Source organism: Rhinatrema bivittatum, chromosome 6 (genome assembly GCF_901001135.1).
Source record: "Rhinatrema bivittatum chromosome 6, aRhiBiv1.1, whole genome shotgun sequence".
Classification (NCBI taxonomy): Eukaryota; Metazoa; Chordata; class Amphibia; order Gymnophiona; family Rhinatrematidae; genus Rhinatrema; species Rhinatrema bivittatum.
The window spans coordinates 247,968,476-247,991,820 of record NC_042620.1 but is presented as its reverse complement, the minus strand read 5'-3'; the positions used below and the strand labels follow the sequence as shown (position 1 = coordinate 247,991,820).

The following is a 23,345-nucleotide window of genomic DNA, read 5'->3' as shown; positions in this document are numbered from 1 at the left end:
TTTGCAACAGCCACAACATAATGAAATATACACTTGAACCACTAAGAGCCATTTTTGCCCACTAGATGTGTACATGGAAAACATTGTGTTTTGTTTTACATTTATATCATTTTGTTTTTCCATGCAAATCACTTTAGTTTTAGCACATGCTATATATTTGAGGTGCCTGTAGTTTTGGCATTTTAACCAGCAAGCGATCCCCCTGAACTCGAAGACATCAAGAAGACGACGCAGGTGCTGAGACAGTGTCCAGGAGTGGCTGGTACAACTCAGAGTCAGTCAGCAGCCCACGCTTAATAAGTAGAGTTATTTACACACACTTCTCTTGGTAGAAGTACTAGGGTAGCCAGTTCCAACAGGCCCCTCAACCCCCCCCCCCCCCATTACCTGGTCGTCTAGTGCCCCCTATCCTGGACTCCCCCCAGATCTCCCCTTACTTTTAAATAATCACCGGTGTGTAGTGGAGGACACAGGCCCAACTACTGACCACCAATGGTGTTAAAGGAAAGGGTGGATCTGGGGTGAGGGCCACTAGCCCACTGGGTAATTTTGGGGAAGCTGACGGGTGCCCTACCAGACTTAACGTTTATTGCAAAGGGGGTTCAGCTTGGAGTATGCCTAAGGGAGTAGTTGCTCTTCTTTACGGAGGGGGACGGGGAACGGACATTGCCCTTTCAATCCACTGTGGAAGCATTGGGACGTGTAAGGGTCTCTGTTCTCCTGCGGTAGAACAACATTTTAGGAAAAAGGTATAGATAAAATAATGTGGCTGAAAAATTTCTAAGTCACTTTCAGGCCAATACAGTACAGTGAGCTCCGACAGAGCGCACTGTTAGCTTGCTCTTGGACGCGCATTTTCCCTTACCCCTTATTCAGTAAGAGGAGGAAAACGCGCGTCCAACCCGCGGCACCTAATAGCGCCCTCAACATGCAAATGCATGTTGAGGGCCCTATTAGGTATGCGCGCGGGATACAGAAAGTAAAATGTGCAGCCAAGCCGCACATTTTACTTTCAGAAATTAGCGCTGAACCAAAGGTAGGTGCTAATTTCTTACGGCACCGGGAAAGTGCACAGAAAAGCAGTAAAAACTGAAGAGTAAAAAAAGTAAAAAAAAAAAAAAAAAAAAATTGAATTCGTCTGTCGGCCAAAAACCGGACGCTCAATTTTGCCGGCGTCCGGTTTCCAAGCCCATGGCTGTCAGCGGGCTCGAGAACCTACGCCGGCAAAATTGAGCGTCTGCTGTCAAACCCGCTGACAGCCGCCGCTCTGCGCTAAAAGGAGGCGCTAGGGACGCGCTAGGGTCCCTAGCGCCTCCTTTTCCCCGTTTCTACCACACCACCTAATTTGAATACTGAATCGCGCGCACCGGCGAGGGGCCAGTGCGTGCGCCGGGAGAGCAGGCGTTCGTCCGCTCTCCTGCGGACTTTACTGAATCGGCCTGTTTATTTATATATAGGATAAGGTATTTGCAAAATTCATGCATGTAAATGCCATGAAAAGCATCTCATTGTAGTAGGGGTGGATTTCAGGGCCACATATTGCAGTATAATCGCTTGATAGATATATATATATATATACACACACACTGTTTAACGCATGTTATAGTCCTATCACAGCTTGATAAATCTTATTAGATTGTAAGCTCTCTGTGGATAGGGACATTTGTACAGTATCTAAATATAATCCGTTTTGAAATACCAAATGGCACAATATAAATAAAAAAATGAACAAATACATTCTAACACACAAATATGACTGAAGCAGCCATAACACATACATGCATGCAATAATGTCATAGAACATGCCCTTTTAAAATGCCGTGCAATTTTAGAGGCCACAGTACCTGGCAAGCTCCCAAACAGCAGTGACATTCTCTATGTTTATTTAGTTAATAACAGTTTATGGACTTCTCCAGGAACTTGGCTAAACTATTTTTAAACCCAGCTATGTTAACTGCCTTAACCACATCCTCTGGCAAAGACTTCCAGAGCTTAACTGATTTGAGCGAAAAATAATTTTCTCTGATTTGTTCTGAATGTGCTATTTACTAACATTCATGAAGTGTTCCCCTAATCTTTGTATTTTTTGAACAGGTAAATAACAGATTTGCATTTACCTGTTCTATTCCACCCATGATTTTATTGACGTCTATCATATCCCCCCTCAGATGTCTCTTCTCCAAGCTGAACAGCCCTAGCCTCTAGCTTTTCCTCATAGCGGAGCCATTCCATCCCCTTCATAATTTTGGTTGCCCTTCTCTGTACCTTATTCAACGCAATTAAATCTTTTTTGAGATGTGGCGATCAGACCACACACACAGTACTCCAGGTGCGGTCTCACGTTGGAACAATACAGAGGCATACATTGCTTGATTTATTCTACATTCCTTTCCTAATAATTCCTAACATTGCTTGCTTTTTTGAAGGCCGCAGCACACTGAGCCAAGGATTTAAAATTATTGCCCACTATGACACCCAGCTCCTTTTTCTAGGTAGTATCTCTTATTATGGAACCTAACGCTTATCGATGGGGAAAAAAGCAAGTTTGCTTACCGTAAACAATGTTTTCCGTAGATAGCATGATGAATTAGCCATGCTGTATGGGACGTCCTTTGAGAGGCCTGGGCAGAGCTTCTCAAAGATGAGAGCTTTGGCTCTGGGTGGCTGTGCGTACTTTCCCAAATGGCACCATCTTCCCTCAGTCTGTCAGATTGGTTACTAGTTGCACCTGAATTAGCCAATCATCTAGGTAAGGGAGCAATTGTACTCCTTTCCTTCTTAAGTGGGCCACCGCTAAACACTTCGTGAAGACCCTCAGAGCGGACAAAAGTCCAAAGGGGAGGACTTTGTACTGGTAATGGCGCATACTGACTTGAAAACAGAGGCAGAACCAGGAGGAATGGTGCATTGGAATATGAAAAGTATGCATCCTTGAGATCCAGCGAGCACATCCAATCGTTGAGTTGCAAGAAGGGTGGGATCGACTTGAGGGACGTCGTCTTGAACTTTTCCCTCCGAATAGACTTGTTGAGAGCCCGTAGGTCCAAAATTGGTTGGAGTCTTCCTGACTTCTTCGGAATAAGGAAGTATTGGGAGTAAAATCCCTTGCTGTACTGGTGCCGAGGCACCTGCTGGACTGCCCGTTGATGAAGAAGGCTGTTTACTTCCTCCTGAAGCAGATGGCCGTGCATGCGCGATGGAGGGGAATGCACAAGGTGCGGAAGGGTGGGACTGAATGACGGTCAGTTGGTATCCTTCCCTGATGATGTTCAACACCCACCAATCTAAGGTAATCGCTTCCCAAGAATTGAACAAGAGGGATATCCTGCCTCCCACTAGAGGCAGTAGAGGTGGCCCTGTTATCTTCAAAAACCCTGTTGGGGTTAGGGGTTGTTTTTTTGTGACTGCTGTTGACGACGCTGGCCCCGTGCCCTAAACGTGGGCTGCGGTTTGATTTGCTGGAAGGTCGGTGGGCAGTAAGGCGGATACGCCTGAAGAGGCGCCTCTGGTAATAGCCCTTCCTGTAGCTTTGGTGCTCTTTCAGCTGGGAGAGAGTCTCCCGTAGCTTGTCCCTGAACAAATTATCGCCCTTACAGGGGAGGTCTGCCAGTTTTTCGTGCAAATCCTCCCAGATGGCACTGGCTCTTAACCAGGCAATTCTTCGGGCTGATGTCTCGAAGGCCACGCATATTGTACCGAGCAGATGCCGCAACCCCTCTTCCAGCTCGAAGAACGGCTGTGGGAAAGTTGTAGCTGTCAAGGTGGATGCAAAGTGGGGTTTTAGGGACTGCAAGCACTCATACAGGTACTGTGCGATATAAAACTGATACTGTTGGAGCTCTGCATTCAACATACCCACTTGGAAAGCCCTCTTTCCAAATTCGTCCAAATACCTGCTGTCCCGACCCAGTGGGGTATTTGAGTGAAGGAGGGACTTCTTTGAGCGCTTCATGGCCGACTCGACCGCCACCGAAACATGCGAAAGCTGGACTGTGCTGTAGTAGGGCGACTGCCTCATTCTGAATTTGAGGTCATTTTTTCTGGAGGTAGGCTGACCAGAGAAAGGGGGAACTCCCAGGTTTTCGCCATCACTGAATCCAAAACGGTGTGGGATGGTAAGGCCGCAGGCTCGGCTAGGACCTCGAATATTTTTAGGATTCCCAATACCTCCGCTCGTGGGTCTGGAACTTTCTTGGTCTCGATGTTGAAGCGAGTTCCCACCTTCTTGACAAATTTGGAATAGGAAAGGTCCTCTAGAGGCGAGGACGGTTCTGGCTGATCTTCCGGCGGGTCTGACAAGATCCCCGTAGATGACCCCAGTGAGGACGGAGGGGAGTTCTCCGGTCCTGTATCTGGGTGCAGGGAAAACTGAAGGCGTGGACTCAGAGGCCCTTCTGATGGGCTGTTCTTCCCCTGAGATGAAGACAAGGACCTTCCAGCCAGTGAGAGATCTTCCAAAGGGCCTGATGGGTGGGCCTGCTTGCCCTCGAGGGAAGAGGAGTTGTGATAGGATCTCTGATATTAGTGACATAGCCTAGGATGCCAGCCCCCCCCCCCTCTCCCCACTGCCCAGGGGTGGGAAATTGCCTCCTGCGACCATGGCCTGATGGAGGCACCTCGGCCAGTAGGCTATTTGAGTCCTGACCCCTCAGGCAATGGGCAGGCATTTCGCTCTTATGAGACATGTCTCTTCTTGAGAGGTTCTTGAAAATGAGGGGGAACTCCTTTTCCTTTTGGGCATAGAAGACATGTCCAAGTACACTCTCACCAAGGAGTCAGAAGAACCCATAGACAGATGTTCTGAGAGCGGCTCCACATCCGAGAAGCCCATTTGCATCATCTCTTTGGGAGAGAACACAACCTTAGATCTATAGCTTGTCCTGACTTGTGGGGAATCTTGCAGGAAGACTTGCTCATCAGCCGGTGAGTCGGACGTAACTCATGGACCTTGTGCGTCATGTGTCGCCAGTGTCTGCATCGTGCATTGCTTGGCATGTGTCGAGTAAACAGACATGCAGTGGTCCTGCGTCGTTGCATTGGAGGTCCTCGATGCATCCTTGCATCAAGAATCCTGGTGCTTTGTCTTTGACACATGCGCCATGTCTATGGCTTTCGGTGACATAGTGCTTCCTCAGTGGCGTCAGCGGGAGGGCTTCCACGACGCTGGCCAATGCAGCCTTGTGAAAGGGCATTTTCGGTGCATCTCCCAACGCTCTGCAGGGGCGTTGAGGCAGGGTGACCCACCTGTCCTTTTTTTGCACCAAATGGTCCAAGGGAGGAGGCTCTCCTGGGTTTCTCCAGCCGATTCATGCTGTGCCCCGGTGAAGAGTGGGCAGACAGCCACTCCGATGCTGGGGCATAGGACCCTATGCTCTCCTCCCTTAGATGGGAGATCTTCTGTACCCACTGGCGCTGGGCCCAGGGCGACATACAACCGCAGCCCCGGCAGGAGGACTGTTTGTGGCCTGAGCCTAGGCAAAGATAACAATAAATGTGCCTGTTTGTGATGGACATTAACTTGCCGCACTGGCAATACTTGAAGCCCAGCGGCTTCGGGCTCATGGTAGCACTTAAAAGTGCTGTTTGGTGGAGAAAAATGCTCGAAGGAAAAAAAACTAAGGAGACGAGAGACGTAGCTCTGCGTGCAGCCTGCAGTGTGGGAAAAAAAGACCGAGGGACGACGGCACCGCACTGGGAAAGGATGCGCAGCTGCAGAGAGCCAAAGCTCTGTGATTTTTGAGAAGCTCTGCCCAGTCCACCTGGAGGACGTCCCAGACAGCATGGCTAATTCAGCCTGCTTAGTGAGAGGAAAATCCTCATTAGTAAACATCAAAGTAAAGAATTAATTTAGTCTTTCCTTAATGGCCTTCTCTTCCCTAAGGTGCCCCTTCAACCCCTCAATCATTTAATGGTCCAACCAACTCCCTCACAGGCTTTTTGCTTCGGATATATTAAAAAAAAGTTTTTATTATGAGTTTTTGCCTTTTCAGCTCACTTTTCAAATTCTCTTCTAGCCCAACTTATTGTTTTACATCTAACTTGCCAATGCTTATGCTTTTTCCTATGTTCTTCAGACTGATCCTTTTTCAATTTTTGAAAGTTGGTTTGGCTAAAATAGCCTCTTTCACCTCACCTTTTAACCATGCTGGCAGTCATTTGGCCTTCCTTCCACTTTATTTTAATCCACAGAATACATCTGGACTGGGCTTCCAAGATGATACTGTTAAAACAATGACCACATATAATATAAACTCAATCTTCGTAGCTGCACCTTTCAGTCTTGTTCAATTTTTCTCATTTTCTCAGTCTCCCTTTTGAAATTTTAATGCTAGAGATGTACATTTACTTAAATGTCCTCCCTTCTGTCATTAAGTCAAATTTAAATCACACTATGGTCACCATTATTGAACAGCCCCACCACACAAACTTTTTCTTTTTTATATCCCCTATAGCTGATCCTCTGTACTAAACCCTCTCTTTCCGCCCCAATCCAATCACCCATCTTCTGTGTCAGCCCCTCGCCTCCATTCCATTCCCTCTTTCACCCTACCAATTCTTCTCTCGCCCTACAGCCCATCCCCTTTCATTCTTTATCTACTCCATCCAATCCTCCTCACATCATGCCCAGCTGCTCCCCTCTTTCATCTCCAGCTCCTCTCAACCTTCTCCCAGGCTCATTCTCACTCTCTACACCCCACACCCCCCCCCCCACTTTCTCTCACCATTTTCCCCCTCCAGGCACATACATCCCCTTTCTCTCATAATTTGCCCTCTGCAGGCATACCCCTCCAACCTCACCACTTGCTCCCCCCACCATGCAAGCATCCTCTCTCTGAACATCTGCCTCTCCCCCACTCTCAGACACACCTCCCTATCGCTCACTTATCACCTGCCATCCGCTCTCCCCAGGCCCATCTCCTGTCTCTCTCTCAACCCCTTACATCCCCTCTCCTAGCATCCTCTTCTCTCACACATATATGACACCCCCCCCCCCCCCCCAATAAGAATACAAGAAGTTGCCATATTCGGGTAGATCAAACCTAGTATCCTGTTTCCAACAATGGCTAATCCAGGCAGATACCCAAACAGTAAATAAATCCCATGTGACTAATGCCAGTAATAAACTGAGGCTATTCCCTATGTCAATTTGATGATTTATTTATTTACAAGTATTTATATACCTTTCTTCCACAATAGACCAGAACGGATTACAGGATAAAAACAAACATGTATATGTATAAAAAAATAACTTACATACAAGCTGACATTGAGAAATCATCAAAAGCAGCTAGCTACTGAAGATGGGATTAATTCCTAAAAGCAATTTATAGTCTTCTCCAGAACCTTGTCAAAACCTTTTTTTTTTTTTTTTTTTTTAAATCCAGCTACGCTAACCAGGGGGCAGATTGCAGGAAAATATCAGCCTGGGATTTTTTTCAAAACCAGCCCACAGGGAATCTGTCAGACTTTCTTGTGCTTTCCCTGCAGTTCCCAAAAGCATGACAAACTGACCCTTCAGACGTACATCATGTGACCTGGAACCTGACATAACTGAAGGAAAAAATCTCCAACATAAATTTCACATATTTCCTAACTAATACTGCACACCCATGACCAGAGGTGAGCAAGCATAGATGCAGGCCACCTTCCATCCATGCAATCAGTTGTGCCAACCCCCCTTCCAAATTTGGTTAGATCTCTCATATATACGTATATCCTGGATTCCTAGTCTAGTATTGAAGTCTCTTGCCAAACAATTAGCTTTTGAGCCAGTTGCCAAGTAATGAGACAACCACACTTCCAGCCAGTGTCAGAAACACTCACAGACAAAAAAAAACACCCACACACACTTTCAGATACTCATTTTGTGTCTGAGAACGTGTGTAGATGTTTTTCTCTCTGACACAGACACTCAACAAATACACTCGTTCTCAATGTGTGGATGTCTGTGTCGCAGAAAGTGAGTGTGTGGATGTCTTTCTGTGTCAAAGAGGGAAAAAAAAATGACACCCACCCACATACATACTACTCAAAGTATGTGTGAATGTCTCTCCCTGTGACACAAAAAGACCCCACTTACACACACACACACATATTCTGTCATTGTGCTGCTGCTCATGTACTCACACACAGGTCTATCCAGTAATGAGCGGTAGGAAGAGCTGCATTAGTGCCCGGCGCACCCACGGTTGCCGCACGCACAGTGCAGCTCACCTACCGCTCGATCCTGTATGTAAATAGCTTGCAAATGCAAGCTGCGTCTAAGAAGCGTCCGTGAAGCGTTAGGCCCGCGCAACCCATTTTACTGTATAGAGCGCCTATACAGTATCCTGGGTGCGCGGGCCTAACGCTTCACGGCCACGCTGGTATCTGTCGTTTCAAATGTCATTTGAAATGACAGATACCAGGAAGTCGGGATTGCCAGTTCCCTCTCCCCTCCTCCCGAAGCAGGGCGCGAAAAGCTGCCTTGCTCCGGGAGGAAGGAAGAAGGGACTGGCAGTACGAAGCGACTTACTTTTTGCAGCCCCCTCCGGACATCGGATGACCTCTCCTGCCTCCAGCTGCTCGCGAAGATGGACGCCTGCACGGCCGCTGAAGACGTGGTGTCACGGCATGTGACATCACGTCTTCAGCGGCCGTGCAGCCGTCCATCTTCGCAAGCAGCTGGAGGCAGGAGAGGTCGCTTTACACTGCCAGTCCCTTCTTCCCTCCTCCCGAAGCAGGGCGCGAAAAGCAGCCTTGCTCCGGGGAGGAGGGAAGAAGGGACTGGCAGTGTAAAGCGGCAAAGCGACTTACTTTTTGCACCCCCAGGCCTGCACGGCCTGGGGGTGCAAAAAGTACGGCAGCTGAAGACGTGTCATCTGTCATGTCTTCAGCTGCCGTGCAGGCGTCCATCTTCGCGAGCAGCTGGAGGCAGGAGAGGTCGTCCGATGTCCGGAGGGGGGTGCAAAAAGTAAGTCGCTTCGTACTGCCAGTCCCTTCTTCCCTCCTCCCGAAGCAAGGCTGCTTTTCGCGCCCTGCTTCGGGAGGAGGGGAGAGGGAACTGGCACGGGGGAAGCCACGATGTCCGGAGGGGGGCTGCAAAAGTAAGTCGCCGAGCGTAGGATTGCCCGTCCTCTCCCCTCTCTCTCTTGCAACTTTTTTTTTTCGCTTCGGGAGGAGGGGAGAGGACTGGGGCTGCCCCGGAGACCAGCATCCATGGACGCGGCCAGGGCAGGTGAGTGGGGGCTGGGGGAAAGCTTGCCGCCTACCCTTATCCCTGCCTCTAACGCAGGGGTAAGGGTAGGTGGTAAGTTAGCAGGTTAAACGCGCGGCAAAACGGCAGGGAAAGATAGCGATAGTCGGGGCGCGGGTTACTGGATGCTAGGGAATAGCTAATTCGCTCGTTTACATGCAATATACATGCCGCGTGCGGAAGGGGTTGCCCGGGGATTTTAGGACGCGGTAAGGGTAGGTTAAAGGGGGTTGTGGATCGCAGGAAGGGCTAACGCAGCCGGAAAGTGAGTAGAACGCGGGTTAGGAGCAGGGTAAACGCGGCCGCACTTTACTGGATAGACCTGACAGTGAGTGTCCCAGTTCCAGGTTTGCCACATCATTATGTAAAGTTTTTTTGCTTGCCGCCAGCCCGTTCCCATTCCCACCCTTACTCTCCAAGGAACTCACTGCTTCCATAGCCAGAAGCCTCCCCAACATTACACAGGCACTTCCTCTAGGTTCACCCCATCCCTTTCTGTAACTGTAGCTTGCCTCCACACTAATTCACTGCATTCCCATTGACTGTGTGCTGGAGAGTCTGCTGCTTTTATAGTTCCTCAGGCTCTGCACTACCTACCTATTCTAGGGCCTAGGGGAGGGGGACACAAAGTGATCCATGTTGTTCCACCAGATGTTAAGAAAAAAATAAAACTTAAACTCTGGGCAAGACTGAGAAGAGTCACAGGACCCAAAGCAGCACAGCTCCAGAATCCTGTTTTCCCCTGTGGAGTTCGTGCAGCCAGGGCTGGTGCAAGGGTATTAGGTGCCAGTGGTAAATCTTACAGCCTTGTACGTCTCAGCTCCTCTCTCCCCACACAATCTAAAATTATGAATTTATGACTACATATTTTACTTCAAAAAGGATATTTAAAGTACAGTCTTATGAGATAAAAATATCACATGTACATTATATTTACATGCACTGCTGTGGAGCCAACCAGAAAACACAGCCAAAAAAAAAAAAAAAGTAAAAAGACACTTGGATCCCATATTACATTAGGCCTGTTCTAACATGTTGGGTATGGGCTCAGCTCTCAGCCCATACCAAAACAGCACTAAATTCCAGCACTCAAACAATGACAACTCTACTTATGGAAAGGCAACACTGTAAATATTACATCAGGCCTTTAAATACCTTCTATTAGAAAAACAGGCTGAATATATCTCTACACAAAAACAACACATGCAGTACACAGAGAGACCCTCATCAATTACAAAATAAGGAGACCATAAAGAATAAATAGAAATGTGCAAACTACAACTGAACTGGGGAAACTGCAAGAAGCCAGACACTATATGCAGTGGAACAATGGAAAAACAGAAACATTACCATACCTCATAAAACAAACAATGAAATAAAGAAATATAAATCAGTAATAGGAAAAGCATACTAGTAAGAATAAATATTTCAAAACTGATGAATAGAGCATCCAATAATTAAACTCATACAATTTTTAGATTTCTCCCAAATACCAATAAAATATTTTAAAAACAGCAGACACATTAGATAACATCCAATAATTAAAACCAATAAGAATAAATCCCCTGCTTTATATATTTGGCAACTTTTAATTTCCAGTCATCCTGAGATTGTTGTGGATTAGTGAGGGTAGGGAAACACAGACTTTTTCCTCCCTTACATACACTCACAACCACAATCTCATACTCTATGACACTTGTATGCTCCCTCAGGGTCTCTAACATGCAAGCTCTTTGATACACACATGCTCCCTTTATGGTCTCTGACACACACTCCCTGACATTCACACGCACTTCTCTCATGCATACTTGCTGACACACATGCCTGCTCCCATGCATTATTGCACATGCTCACACACATGTGCTCCTGCTCACTGTTTTTCCCACCTCCTCTGAATCTATAAAAAAAATATTTCTACTTACCTTGGTGGTCAGGGGGAATCCAAACAAGGATAACTGCTGATGATGCTGGTCTGGGAAGAGAAGTCAGGAAGACCCTGATGCAGGGTGGGGTGGGGTGGAAAGGGTTATAATTTTTTCTTTGCCTCAACATAAAATGGGGGGGGGGGGGGCCACCGGTCAGCAGCAGAGATCTTTCAACCGGATGACAGGAAGCAGCAGTAAGTCTGTCTGCTGCCCTCCTGAGACAGAGGCAAAGCTGGAGTGAGGAGAGGCAGTGGAAGCGTTACCGCCTCCGCTGTGAGGAAGGGATGAGGTGATTAAGTTCCATAAGGCACTGACCACAACAGGAGAGTAGGGGAAAGCAAAAGGCAGAGCCATGGAGTTACGGCTGCATCCATGGTGAGTGCTGGAGAAACAAATGGCAGACCCATGGAGCCTCAGGGCAATAAAAACAAAAGGCAAAACAAAGGTAAACAAAGAGGCTCCCACTCTGCCAGGAGAGCTACTGCAGGACCTGACAATGATTGCAGCAAATCCACAGGCATGGGACTGCTGTGATTAATGCCAATCACATGACTAACCTGACCGGCCCACCAGGGCTTAGCCAAACCGCCCCTGGTACTAATTGCCTTAATCACATCCTCTGGCAATGAATTACAGAGCTTAATTTTGCATTCAGTGAAAAGAATTCTCTCTGATTTGTTTTAAATGTGCTATTTGCTAACTTCATGTCATGCCCCCTAGACCTTCAATTATCTGAAAGAGTAAAAAAAAACGGTTCACATTTTTTCAGTCATATTTGCCCTTCAGCCATTTCTCTCACCACCTGCCCTCCAAAATACCTGTTTCTCTCTCCCCCCCCCCCACACACACCCCCATTTCTCTCTCATTACTTGCCCCCACCTAGGCACAGCACCCTTTTCTCTCTCGATCTACTCCCTGTAAGCACATACTCCCCTCTCACTATTTGCCTGCCCGCCCCTCTCTCTCACCCTTTTAAACTCACCCACTCTGCCCAACGAACAAACACCAGTCAGCAGTAGCGATGGTCTTGTCGCGGGTCAGTTATAGCTCCTTCTCGGTGTGATCGCATCAATAATCAGAGTAGTGTTGCAGATTCCAGCAGGCCCAGGCTGCCGGCAATGGCGGGCAGCGTGCATACGACCGCGATTGGAGGAGTACGAGATCCGAGAGCAGCAGGAAATGAGTTTACCTGGCTCCCTGCTCTCTCAGCAGCCAGCGGGTGGGCACACTCAGTGGGACAGCAAACTGAAGCAACTGGCTCTCGGTTCTGTCCTTCAGTCAGCAGGCACATGTGGCTTTTGAAAAAGCACGGGCTTGCAGCGTGCATCAGTTGGCCACATGGTACTGGCAGTGCTTTTTTTTTTTTTTTGCTTTAGGGACATGCTGACAATTACAGCTAATGATTTTGTAACTCCATCCAGGGTCACAAGCCACGGTTTGGACACCGCTGGGTTAGTGAACTCATGTGTGGAGAATGGCTCCTATGAGAATCCGGTCCTTCTTAATTTAGGTGTTCTTTGTGGCATCTCTGTATAGGAAAATCTAATTGTAAAATCAAACAAATACTTATTGCAACTGGGTTCGCGTTTACAAGCTTTCCTCTCTCATTTTAACTTTTTGTAAATAATCACGGTCCCTAAATCCTTTTAATAATGATAATGGGCCCACGTGGCCGCTCAGACAGATACACATTCAATTCATCATCCCAACTCTTTCCAGCAACCGAAATACTCAAAAGCAACTGATCACTTTGTCAATTATTCTCCTTGTCTCTCACCCTTCCCTCCTCTTCCGAAATCAAACAAAGCAGCTCCTTACTCAGAACCACACGCGGAACATGCCAGCAGCCCACTGTCAGGACTTCTTAAAGGGGCAGGCCTTTCCCTTATACCTGTAAGTAACAAAATAAAAACTAGGACCCTGTGACCCATCGCTCACACTGTAGTGTAAGGTTTAATTAGTACGCGCTCTTGTGTCTAAAGTCACAGGGGCTCAGGGTATTGTATATTGCACTAGGATTTTCCTCCTTATACAGCAACAACAGTACCAAAGATGCAAACTTTTTTGTAAAACACCCGAGTGGGAGATTGTCAACATCAGCCACAATGCCAGGCATGGAGATACCTTTAAATGGGTAGGTAACGAGGATTAGAGAAGGGGGGAGAAGTATAACTGGGCTACAAACATATACCCAATTTTTTTTTTTTTTTTTACACTTACTTTTGTGTAGGGTTCGGTCTCTTTACGATGCCACTCAGTTGGGGAAAAGCAAATCACAGTAGGATACTGCCGTCATGCTCGACATGTCCAGTGTTTATTATTTTAGAGACATGATGGGGGAGGGGGATGTCAGAAGCAGACAAGGTAGCAACATTTTACAACAAAGTAGCTGTTTTCGGCCGGAGCAGGCAGCGAATTGTGTTGTACCATTAGAGATCAGGAAAAAAAAAACAACCCAAAAACGGCTGGCTGGTGCTGCAGCAAAATGCGTGCCTGGCAGCAGAGGGACAACTGCTATTGAATTCCGGAAGCCAGAAGGCGGGCCAAAATGTTCGGAGTTTAGACTTCCAATCCAGCTGCAGTCCGCCCAGCGCCGGTGCCTTTAGCTAAGTGAACACCGTCCCTATCGCCAGGGTCGGCGCGGCGCCTCTTCTGTCGCTCCTACCAAACGCAGTTCAAACGTCAGCTGCGTGAACTACAGGGGCCTCCGTAGCCCGCGCGGTTCAAGCAGCCCTGCCTGCTACCGGTATCAAAGTGCTCCCAATGTAGCTATTTTGTGGCAAGATCTAGCCACTTTTCAACTGCAAATGCGACAGGGAACTAATCTAGCCATTTTCTCACCATTATGAAATTTGCATCAGGTTCCCCACTCGGGTTGCCAACTTTTCCATAGACAAGGACTGGACACGTAAGGAGGGGAGGGGATGGTACCCTTCATTTGCATAAATGTTAGATCCAGCCAGTGTATCTGTGTATGCATTAAAGGGCAATAATGAACTAATAGGCTGCATATAGGCAACAATTTCTGTAACTCTAGCAGCAGTGACCATGTCACCACCCCAACTGTGCTCACCCCCCACCCCCATACGTTTAAGTAGCACAAAAACATTAATTAGCATACACATCTACAAACCACTCATTTAAACTTAAGCATTAGGTGGGTGAAAAAGGCTGCAGCTTTATTGAACAGCAGATATAAACTTTAAACACCCAATACCTGAACAGACCCACAGATAGCCAACTGGGCTATCCCCTGCTGCGAATCAAGCAAGGTGGCGATCTTATTGGCCCCCTCCACCTTATCCCCAAGCAAGGGGGGGGGCGCACTTCCGAAGCATACTAACACCTCGCTATTAGCTGTAAGGCGCTAGCCTGGTGCTGCCCACCGTGATGCACCCCTGCACGTCTTAAACTCCAAAACCGACTTGGGGTACCCACCACTGGCATGAGGTAGGGTGAGCTCTTGCCTCATGCCCCCCAGCACCATATATATAGCTGTGACCATCACCTCAAACCTTAAATAGCTTTTCTGAAGCCTCCTGCAAAGCATTACTGAACAAGTCATTTCCAATGTTGGCCAAATGCACCTTGTCGGGCCTTGCACATCGGCCTAATTGTGCTTGATTTGTCAACCCCCAAACTTGTTAATCCACAGACCAATCTGATAATTCACTTTCTTGCGACCTCACCTCCATAAACGCAAGTCGCTGCATTTTGGTCACATGATGATATCAAGTTCATGGGAACCATGCAGCGAATGCAGCCCAGTCCACCTTGATTAGATCGTTACTACCTAGGTGAATTATCAAAGCATCAGGAGTGGCTGACAATTCCTTCAAACGATGCAACAATGAAAATAGCTGCTCCCCACCACATGCCCCGTTTGCCCATCCAGGTCACCCGAATACCACGAAGTGCCAACTCAAGGTGTGGTCCATACAAGCGAACGATAGCTCTTCTTGCGGCCCAGTGCACAAATGAATGGCCAATAATCCATGTGGCTGTTGAAACTGGGGTATGTCTATAAAGATATTTAATTGTTGCGAGTGGCTAAATTTGCCGGATCCAGTCGAACAGAGGAATTAACAGCAGCAGACCTCCACTTTTCTATCTGTTGAATGGCGTCTATTTGAAATCCCGCCTGGGCTGCGCTAGTTGCAGCTCCAATCCTGAAAGCATGTGTGGTGAATTTCCCTGCATCGAGACCTATCTTGGTCAATGCTAACCTGAGAATGGCGGAGAACTGGTGAATGGCACTAAATCAGCATGCACCAACAAGTGAGCCCTGCCAGAGGGCCGAATTGCTAGGTATTTCTCCAAGTTCTGCACCGAGCATATGACTTGCAAGTCGATGAGGTTCAGGGAGAGGGTTACCCTCCCCCCCCCCCCCCCTTGCCGGCTTGGTCAGTTTTGGAATTGTGTATTCGTTTAAGGATATTCTGACCCGTACATGAGACATTCCTCCTCGGTATGCCACTAGAACCCTGGTCTCTCTTGGCGGAGGCAACCAGCTCACTCACGCGCAGAGGGCCAAAGAAAATGCCAGATGAAACAGGCTGGTTTTGAACTTTGATGCACGTATGGATAGTAGCAGAAATCATAACTTCACCAGCATATCATGCATGATCAGCCACTGAGTGTCATTTGCCCTAAAATCATTTTTGCCCAACCAACCAACATCTTTTTTGATTAGGAAGGACTTCTTGGTAGGATTGCCCCAATCACGCATTTTTGCGAAGAAAGCCAGCCCTGCTAGATGTTTGACCAACGAGCCTCTTCTAGATACTCCCATGAGCTTTGCTGCAGAAATATGACGGACAAGCAAGTCCTTTGGCACAGGCCCCGTGACCCAGCCATGCTGCCACAGAAAACTTCTCATGTGCTTATAACCTCTTGATGGGCAAAATCCGCAAAGACCACGGGTACACCGTGACAGCGAGAGAGTGTGTGGCTAGTGGCAGGTCCCCCCGGGAGGGCTCCGGTTCAGATGAGCTCATACCTGAGCCCTTGTGGGGACGCACAACCACAGGGCATTTGGGACGCACCGGCGACACAGCTGCATGAAGTCCTCATCCCTAGTTTGATGGCACGGCAGCCCTCAGGGCACATCCTGTCCCCTAGCCTGGAATATGGGGGCATCCCTAAAGTGAGGCCAATGCCTGGGTTAATCAAGTGGGGCCGCATGGGCTCCCAAGAGAGATGCCGGATCACCCATTTTTGCCAGCAGGGGTCATGCTGGTCCCATGGTCCTCTGCAGACTGGGGGCCCAATCCCTGTCCACATAACGGGGCTAATGATTGGTAAGGCCTGCAAGGAACAGGGAAGCAGCAGTGGAGGGCAATGCTGCAGTGACACAGTTACCTCGAATCACCCAAGAGCAGGCAGTGCCAGTGGGCATAGCATCAAACATTCCTGTCCCGCAGGGCAATCTAGAAGGGCAACAGCGAAGCGAGGCAATAGCTCCAGTTGGACCTGTGGGCAGCATGACAGCAGATAGTGAGTCTCAAGTGGGCGATGGGTGGTGTATGTACAGAGAAAGAGCGTTGGGTTTCTTTCTGAGCAATTAAAAGAAAGGGCAAACAAAAATGCAAACGTAGGGACAGCCACACCACCAGCAGCAACTCTACCGACACAGCTGATTCTGACACCTCCTCAGACCGCAACGCACACTGCCCTTCAGCAGAGGCCGGCGAGGCCTCCAGGGGTCCTCCAGCCCTGACTACTTTATCCCAGCTATGGGAAAGTGTGCCAAGAACTCTACGAAAGAAGATCAGAAAAAGCTTATACATCAATATATTCAGGATCATGGAAGGAAGGTGTAGGCGGTCAACATGGAAGAAGGAAGAGAATGGAGAAAGAAGATTTCATCAGAGTATCAAGAGACATCTGTGCTGACATCACGGTTTTGTTATCCTTTCTGGACAATTTCAACAGTGTGTCCGTGTGGCTGGAACCTCCACTCTCCAGTCAGGACCTGGCCATATATTCAGATGCTACCGGTGGATGGGGTTTACAAAAATATGAAGGATTACAAGGTTAAGGAGGATAACAAGGTTTTCAAAAAGGTTCAAAAGATTGTTAACATAGGGAAATCATATACAAGGTAGATGCTGTTCAGTTGGCCTCAAACCGATGAAGAAATGTCATGTTGTGTGGGACGATGTATTTATTTATTTATTTGTTGAGTTTTATATACTGTCATTCGGTAAAGCCATCATAACGGTTTACAAAGTTCAAATTACAATACTTTGAGCAAAAGGTATAACAGGAGGCATATTAAACAAAAAACGAGAAAGACATCGGATTACAAAGATATTAACTAGAACATGCACTACAGATTGCACGAAAGGGTGCACAAAGGGGAGAGCCCCTTTATCACGCCCCTTTGGCGTGTGGCGCCTGCTGGTATGGCGCTGTTTAACGGTCGGCGCAGTTCTCAGTGACGTCGGGGGCGAGGCTTCTGATCGGCCCTCTCCTGCCGTGACTCCCCTCTCAGTTCCAGATGGTCTATTTTTTTTTCTTTCTTTCTTTTCATTCCTCCCGTGATCAAGAGGAGCTGCAGGGTGCCTGGCGATGGTGGGTGGCCTCCCTGTGCACGGCGCCTGCTGGTATGGTGCCATTAAATGGTCGGCGCAGTTCTTAGTGACATCGGGTGGGCGGGGCTTCTGATCGGGCCTCTCTCGCCGTGACTCCTTTCTCAGTTCCAGATGGTGCCTATTGCTCCAGGCTGAACTATCCAAGTGCTGGCTCAGTCAAAAAAGGGTGGCTGGTCTTTAGTTCAGCCCTTATATATATGTCGCTCTGACATCTTCACCGTACGCCCATTGCTTATCCTTCTGCCCCTCCCCATCACCGCACAATACTACATGGGTAGCACAGCCACGGGGAGGAGGAAGGAAGGCGTGACGCACTACACCATCACTGCCCCCCACTGAAGCTCCGGGTCACATCAGATCACAACACATGGCGCCCAGTTACTGGTGGGCTCGGGCTCACCCACTTCCACCATCACAACAAAATGAAGGGGGCTTGTTGCCACTTAGCTGCTCCCATTTCTGATCATGGATTATTAGGGAGTGATGAGGGGCACAAACTTTCTCCTCTTTCTCTCATACACACACATGATATCAGAGGGTCAGAAGCCCGTTGAGCAGGGAGAGGGGAACCAGGGCTGGCAGGTGGGGAAGGCAACTGCCCAAAGTACTGGGCACCAGTGCTGCATGCCACCCTTGTAATGGAATAAGTGCTCCTTAGCAGGGGCGGCTCAAGGCAATCTGCTGCTTGAGGCAAGAGATGAGTTGGTGCCTCACTGCTCCCCCCTCCCCCCAAGGCACAGCACATTGAGAGAGTCATGGGAGGCAGAGGGTCCCGTTAGACTCTGGCCCTTTTGATAAATTTGAAGTGCTGCAGAAGGCGGAAAACAGGGGTCAGAATTCCCAAAGGAGAGGAAAATACTATTTTAATGATAATATTTCAAGGAAGCTGGCAACTCTGCCACACTCCCAGGAACCCTACATTTCCCCAGCATTTGTGGCCTGGAGAAGTGGGAAATGGATGAATGATGGGGGACTTTGTGTGGTGTACTCTCCAGGTCAATGCAAGGATTTTAGTGGCGCACTAAGCAAACTTTACAGCCTTGTGTTCCCAATTTCCCAGCCCTCACCACACACACAAGTAAAAATGTGTATTTATAATAACAGATTTTACAAGAAAAGGACATTCATAGTCTTCTGAGGTAAAAATATTACAGCAACAAGTATATTATTTTTACATGTACCGCACTGGTTCCGGAAAACCCTGCAAAAACACTTGGAACCCATATGGTATTAGGCCTATTGTAAAGTGCATTTAATATGCCTTCAGAAAGCCATGAGTAAACTGAATTACAATGATAATTTAATAAACCTCTCATACCAAATGCCAGCACTCAAACAATAACTGCCCTACCAATGAAAAGGCAACACTACAAATATTACACCAGGTCCTAAAACACTAATATACCTCCTATTAGGAAAACAGAATAAGCCAGGCTGCTATAGATCCCTACACAAACTACATGCCAGCAGAATACCTCACCTCGATCATACATGTAGAACACAGATGGGCCGACACCAAATACAGAATAAAATATAAAGAGAAATGTTCAGTCAGAACCTGAACAAAACCACAGGAAGCCAGACTTTGTATGCAGTGCAACAACGGAAAACCAGAAACACCATCATTCCTCATAAAATAATAAAATCAAGAAATGAAATACATTAATCATAATAGTAAAACTATACTAATAGAATAAATATTTCAAAACAGCTGACGAACAGAACATCACTCAAAAATTAAATTTACATTTTTTTTTAAATGTTCTCAAAACCAACATCAAAACAAACAGATCAGTTAAATCTAAGAAGAATAAAAAAGAATTCCCCACACTCCATACCTGAAATCTTTTGATTTCCAGTCACCCTGAAACTATCATGGATTGGGGGAAGGGGGACCACACAAACTTTATCCTCTCTCACACAAACACATAAACTCACAGGCACTCATGCACAGTACACACACTGACACATACACACAGGCTCTCTCACACACCACACTCACACATGACCACAGGTTATCTTGCACACTGCACACACACACATGCACGCAAGCTCTTATGCATACCTAAACCACATATTCTTGTATACAGGCTCTCTCTCACCCCCACACCAAACAGCCATGCACAAAGACTCCCTTGTGCACACGCACAGGTTCTCACTCTCGGGCACATACATACACACAGGCTCACTCTCTTACATACATACACACACACTGGCTCTCACTCTCTTGTGCACACACTCACACTCTCAAGGCCTCCCCATCTCTTCAGGCCATGTCAGGAATGCATCTGCCACGGCCCCACCAGGCCTCTCTTCAGGTTGTGACAGGATAGATGATGCTAGCAGTGCCCTGTACAACCACCCACCACATACTACCAAAGGCTTACTGCTCACACTCACCGTCTCCCCCAGTCCAGTCTTTCTTTCTCTCTCACCAGACATTGTCACTCTCTTCCCCCCCCCCCCCCGACCAGTATTCTCTCTCTCACCAATCAGTCAGCCCCTCTTCCAGACCACTCTCTCTCACCAGTAACTGTCTCTCCCTCCCCTCAGAGCAGTTTTTTTCTCACTTGTCAGTCTCCCCTTCCTCTAGACCAGTATCTCTCTCATCAGTCACTGTCACTCCTCTCCTCAGACCAATCTCCCTCTTTCTTCAGTACTGTCATCAGTCCAACAAACTTTCTCTCTCTCTCACTCTAATTATATTTCTCTCTCTCTATTCAGTCACTGTCACCCCTCCTGCTAGACCAATGTCTCTCTCTTTAGTCACTTTTACCCTCTCCTGCCCAGACCAGTGTCTATTTCTCTTACTTTCCAGGAGCAGGGAGGAGCCGGTCTGCTGCATTTAGCAACATTCAGACAGAGGATCGAGCAGGTGTCACTGCACTTGCAATGCTGCTACTGAAGAGCAGGACCTGCCTGCAGCGGGCTCAGGGTCTTTCACCAGGTCTCCTTGATCGTCGCTGTCCTGCCCTGCCCCAGCCTCCGGTCTGTGTGTGCTGCCTATAGTGCTGTGGCTGCCTTGGATCTCCTGTCCCATTGTACCCCAAGGGCTCCCCTCTTTCCCTGAGACCACCTTGGCTCTTCCTTCTTCCGACCCTCACCTGGCCACCTCCCTTCCTGTGGGCTGCCGAGCAACATAGGGGGGACAAGGGAACGAAGGCTAAGCAATAAAATGTGGCCTCTGCCAATTTTAAACTTTATTAATCCTTTACTTACTTTTACTTTAAGATCTCATGGGGCTAGGCGTTTGAGCTGAACAGGCAGCACAGCACGGCTGCAACTTGAATAGAATGAGACCAGTTTATAACTTTGCTTCTGCCCTGCTCCTTAGTCAGCAAAGCTCTATGGCATGAGGCAGAACAAACTGGTGAGCTTGCATGCTCATGCTGAGGATGGGATGATGCACCTCCATTGTTTTTTTGAGGCATGCGCTCTGGTAACTGTTCATGTGAGGCAGACGCTGCAGGGGCATTTGGGGGGGCATAATTTGCCACCTCAAAGGTTTGCTGCCTGAGGCAGCCACCACACCCTGCTTCATTATAGAACCACCCCTGCTCTTTAGCCCCTATGTGGCTGCTGGTTCAGCTGGCCAGTCATGCCATCTAAGGAAGCATTGCCCCCCTCCCCCCATGGCCAACCATATAACCCATACTGGGCAGCCCAACAACAGGCCTGAAGGAGCAGGGTGGGGAAGACTGGGTTCAGGGCAGGGAAAGGGCCAGGAAGGGGGTAGAAGGATGGGTAGAGAGGGAGAGGGGGGTCACTGAAGTATGGTATATGTTTTTTGTTTAAAACTAGGTACATTTCAAGTTATTAAGGGGCAATACATGGGTCCAGAGTGAGACCTGAGAGGAAGGTACAGCCTACGGAGCAACTTCCCACATAACTGCAGCTGTTAGCTGGACTGAGAGTCCCTGTGAATCATACCCTCTATTTCAAACCTCCCATGCTCCTCATGTGTCCATCTCCCCTTTTGTTCTGTCCCTTCTGTATCACCCTCCTCTACCAGCCCTGCACCTCCGTCTGTCACTTCACCTTCTCCTTCGTGCTTGTATCTGTCTCTGCAGGCTCAGTGCAGCCCCTTTCTCGATTCCTGGCCCAACAGCACGCTAAGAGAAAGGGGGTGGGACCAGGAGGGCAATAGCTATAGACATCCGTGGAGCCACTGGGAACTGAGGATTCTGTTGTGTTCCACCTCCTCAGCCTACGCTGGCCAATCACAGCATGGGAAAGGAAGCAAGGGGCAGGGATATAGAACAGCTTGCCTGCGCGAGAATCCGACCCTGCTTTTCTCTCCCTCTAACTAAGAGGTTGTGAGAGAGAGAGAGAGGAGGAGCCACCTTCTAATCTAAATCGTACTTTTAGTGTCCTGTCAGTACTTTTGCCTGGAGGCTGCACAGAATGCCTGACAGCCTGGCTATCTAGTCCAAAACCTGGCAGTTAGCATGTCTGGAAGAGAGAAAGACCCTCTGGCTAGAGTGCTGCAGAAAAGTACCAGAGAGTGACTTCTCCTCTGGCTAGAGTGTTATGCAGCTCCACCCCAGTACTCGTACTAGGGTCTTAAGGAATGAGGTTACGGCTGAGTGCTCTCTCAGCTGGAAGACGAAAGAAATAATCACAATCGTGGGGGGAAAAAAAAGTAGGAGACCCAAGGTTATTATCACCTTATGAGTGACAAACTAACAGCAGTTTTTGTTTTTTTTACTGAGTTGCTGGGACCTGGAGAGACCTTTTCCCTCCCACAGGGGCACTTTCTTCCTGAGCCCAGGAGAACTGACCCAGACTGAGCCTCGCTCCTGGCTTCCCTGCCTCTTGTGCTCGCTTGCCTTTTATTCTCTTCCTCTTAATTGTGAATGTGGGAAAGGAAAGTTCCAAGTGCTTGCCAGTTTGTTTTCTTTGGATGTCTCTGAGGGCGTGCAGGGTCAGTAGCAGTTGATTGTCCTGATTGTTAGTTTTAATAAAACAGCAAGAAAGGCAACCGAAAGTAGTGTAGCAGGAGGTGGTTGCCTTTTTGCTGTATTGGGGTATGTGGGGAATATACAGCATGGAAGTGTATACAGGTAAGAGGCAGTTTGTCACTGACTTAGAGGTTTGGGGAAGTTTAACTATATCAAGGTTTCGGGAGGTCAACCTATTTTTTTTTAGGTGGATGTTAACTATATTAGAATGAACATGAATATTAGTTTTTTTCATTGGATCTCTCCCTCAGCAGTAGAAATGTCTAAATGAATTTTCCCCTGTATGTTGATATTGCCTGGATTCTAAGCTCTGCTGATCGGGAACTGTCTCATATGTGTTTGTACAGCGCTGTCTACATGGAGGGAGTAGTGTTATAGAAGTGACGAGTAACAGTGGTACTAAGAGTGAATTGCTCTGGACAGGTTTAAAATTGTATCCTGTTTTGATGAAGTAACCATTCCCACCAATCAAATTTATGTGAGGGCTAGGAGAGTGTTAAGGCAAAGCTCACATCCAATGAGAAAACGCTAGGGTGGAAAGAGTGATGGCTACAAGTGGTTGGGAGACTGCAGTGGAAGGGAAAGCACGATGAGAAACTGCAGGGTGTACATGCTTACAACCAGCTTG

The 23,345-nt window shown here is 47.9% G+C and overlaps 1 protein-coding gene across 5 annotated transcripts in view; it reads right to left on the bottom strand.

Annotated features, from left to right (window-relative positions):
* Positions 1–21,879, bottom strand: part of SLC19A1 (solute carrier family 19 member 1) — a 112,119-nt gene extending 90,240 nt beyond the window's left edge. Inside the window, exon 1 of one of the 5 annotated variants that reach the window (XM_029606743.1) lies at positions 21,795–21,879. The gene's annotated coding sequence lies outside the window, so the exon portion shown is untranslated. The other 4 variants (XM_029606740.1, XM_029606744.1, XM_029606742.1 and 1 more) reach the window with 4 other exon arrangements.
* Positions 21,880–23,345: the final 1,466 nt, after the last annotated feature.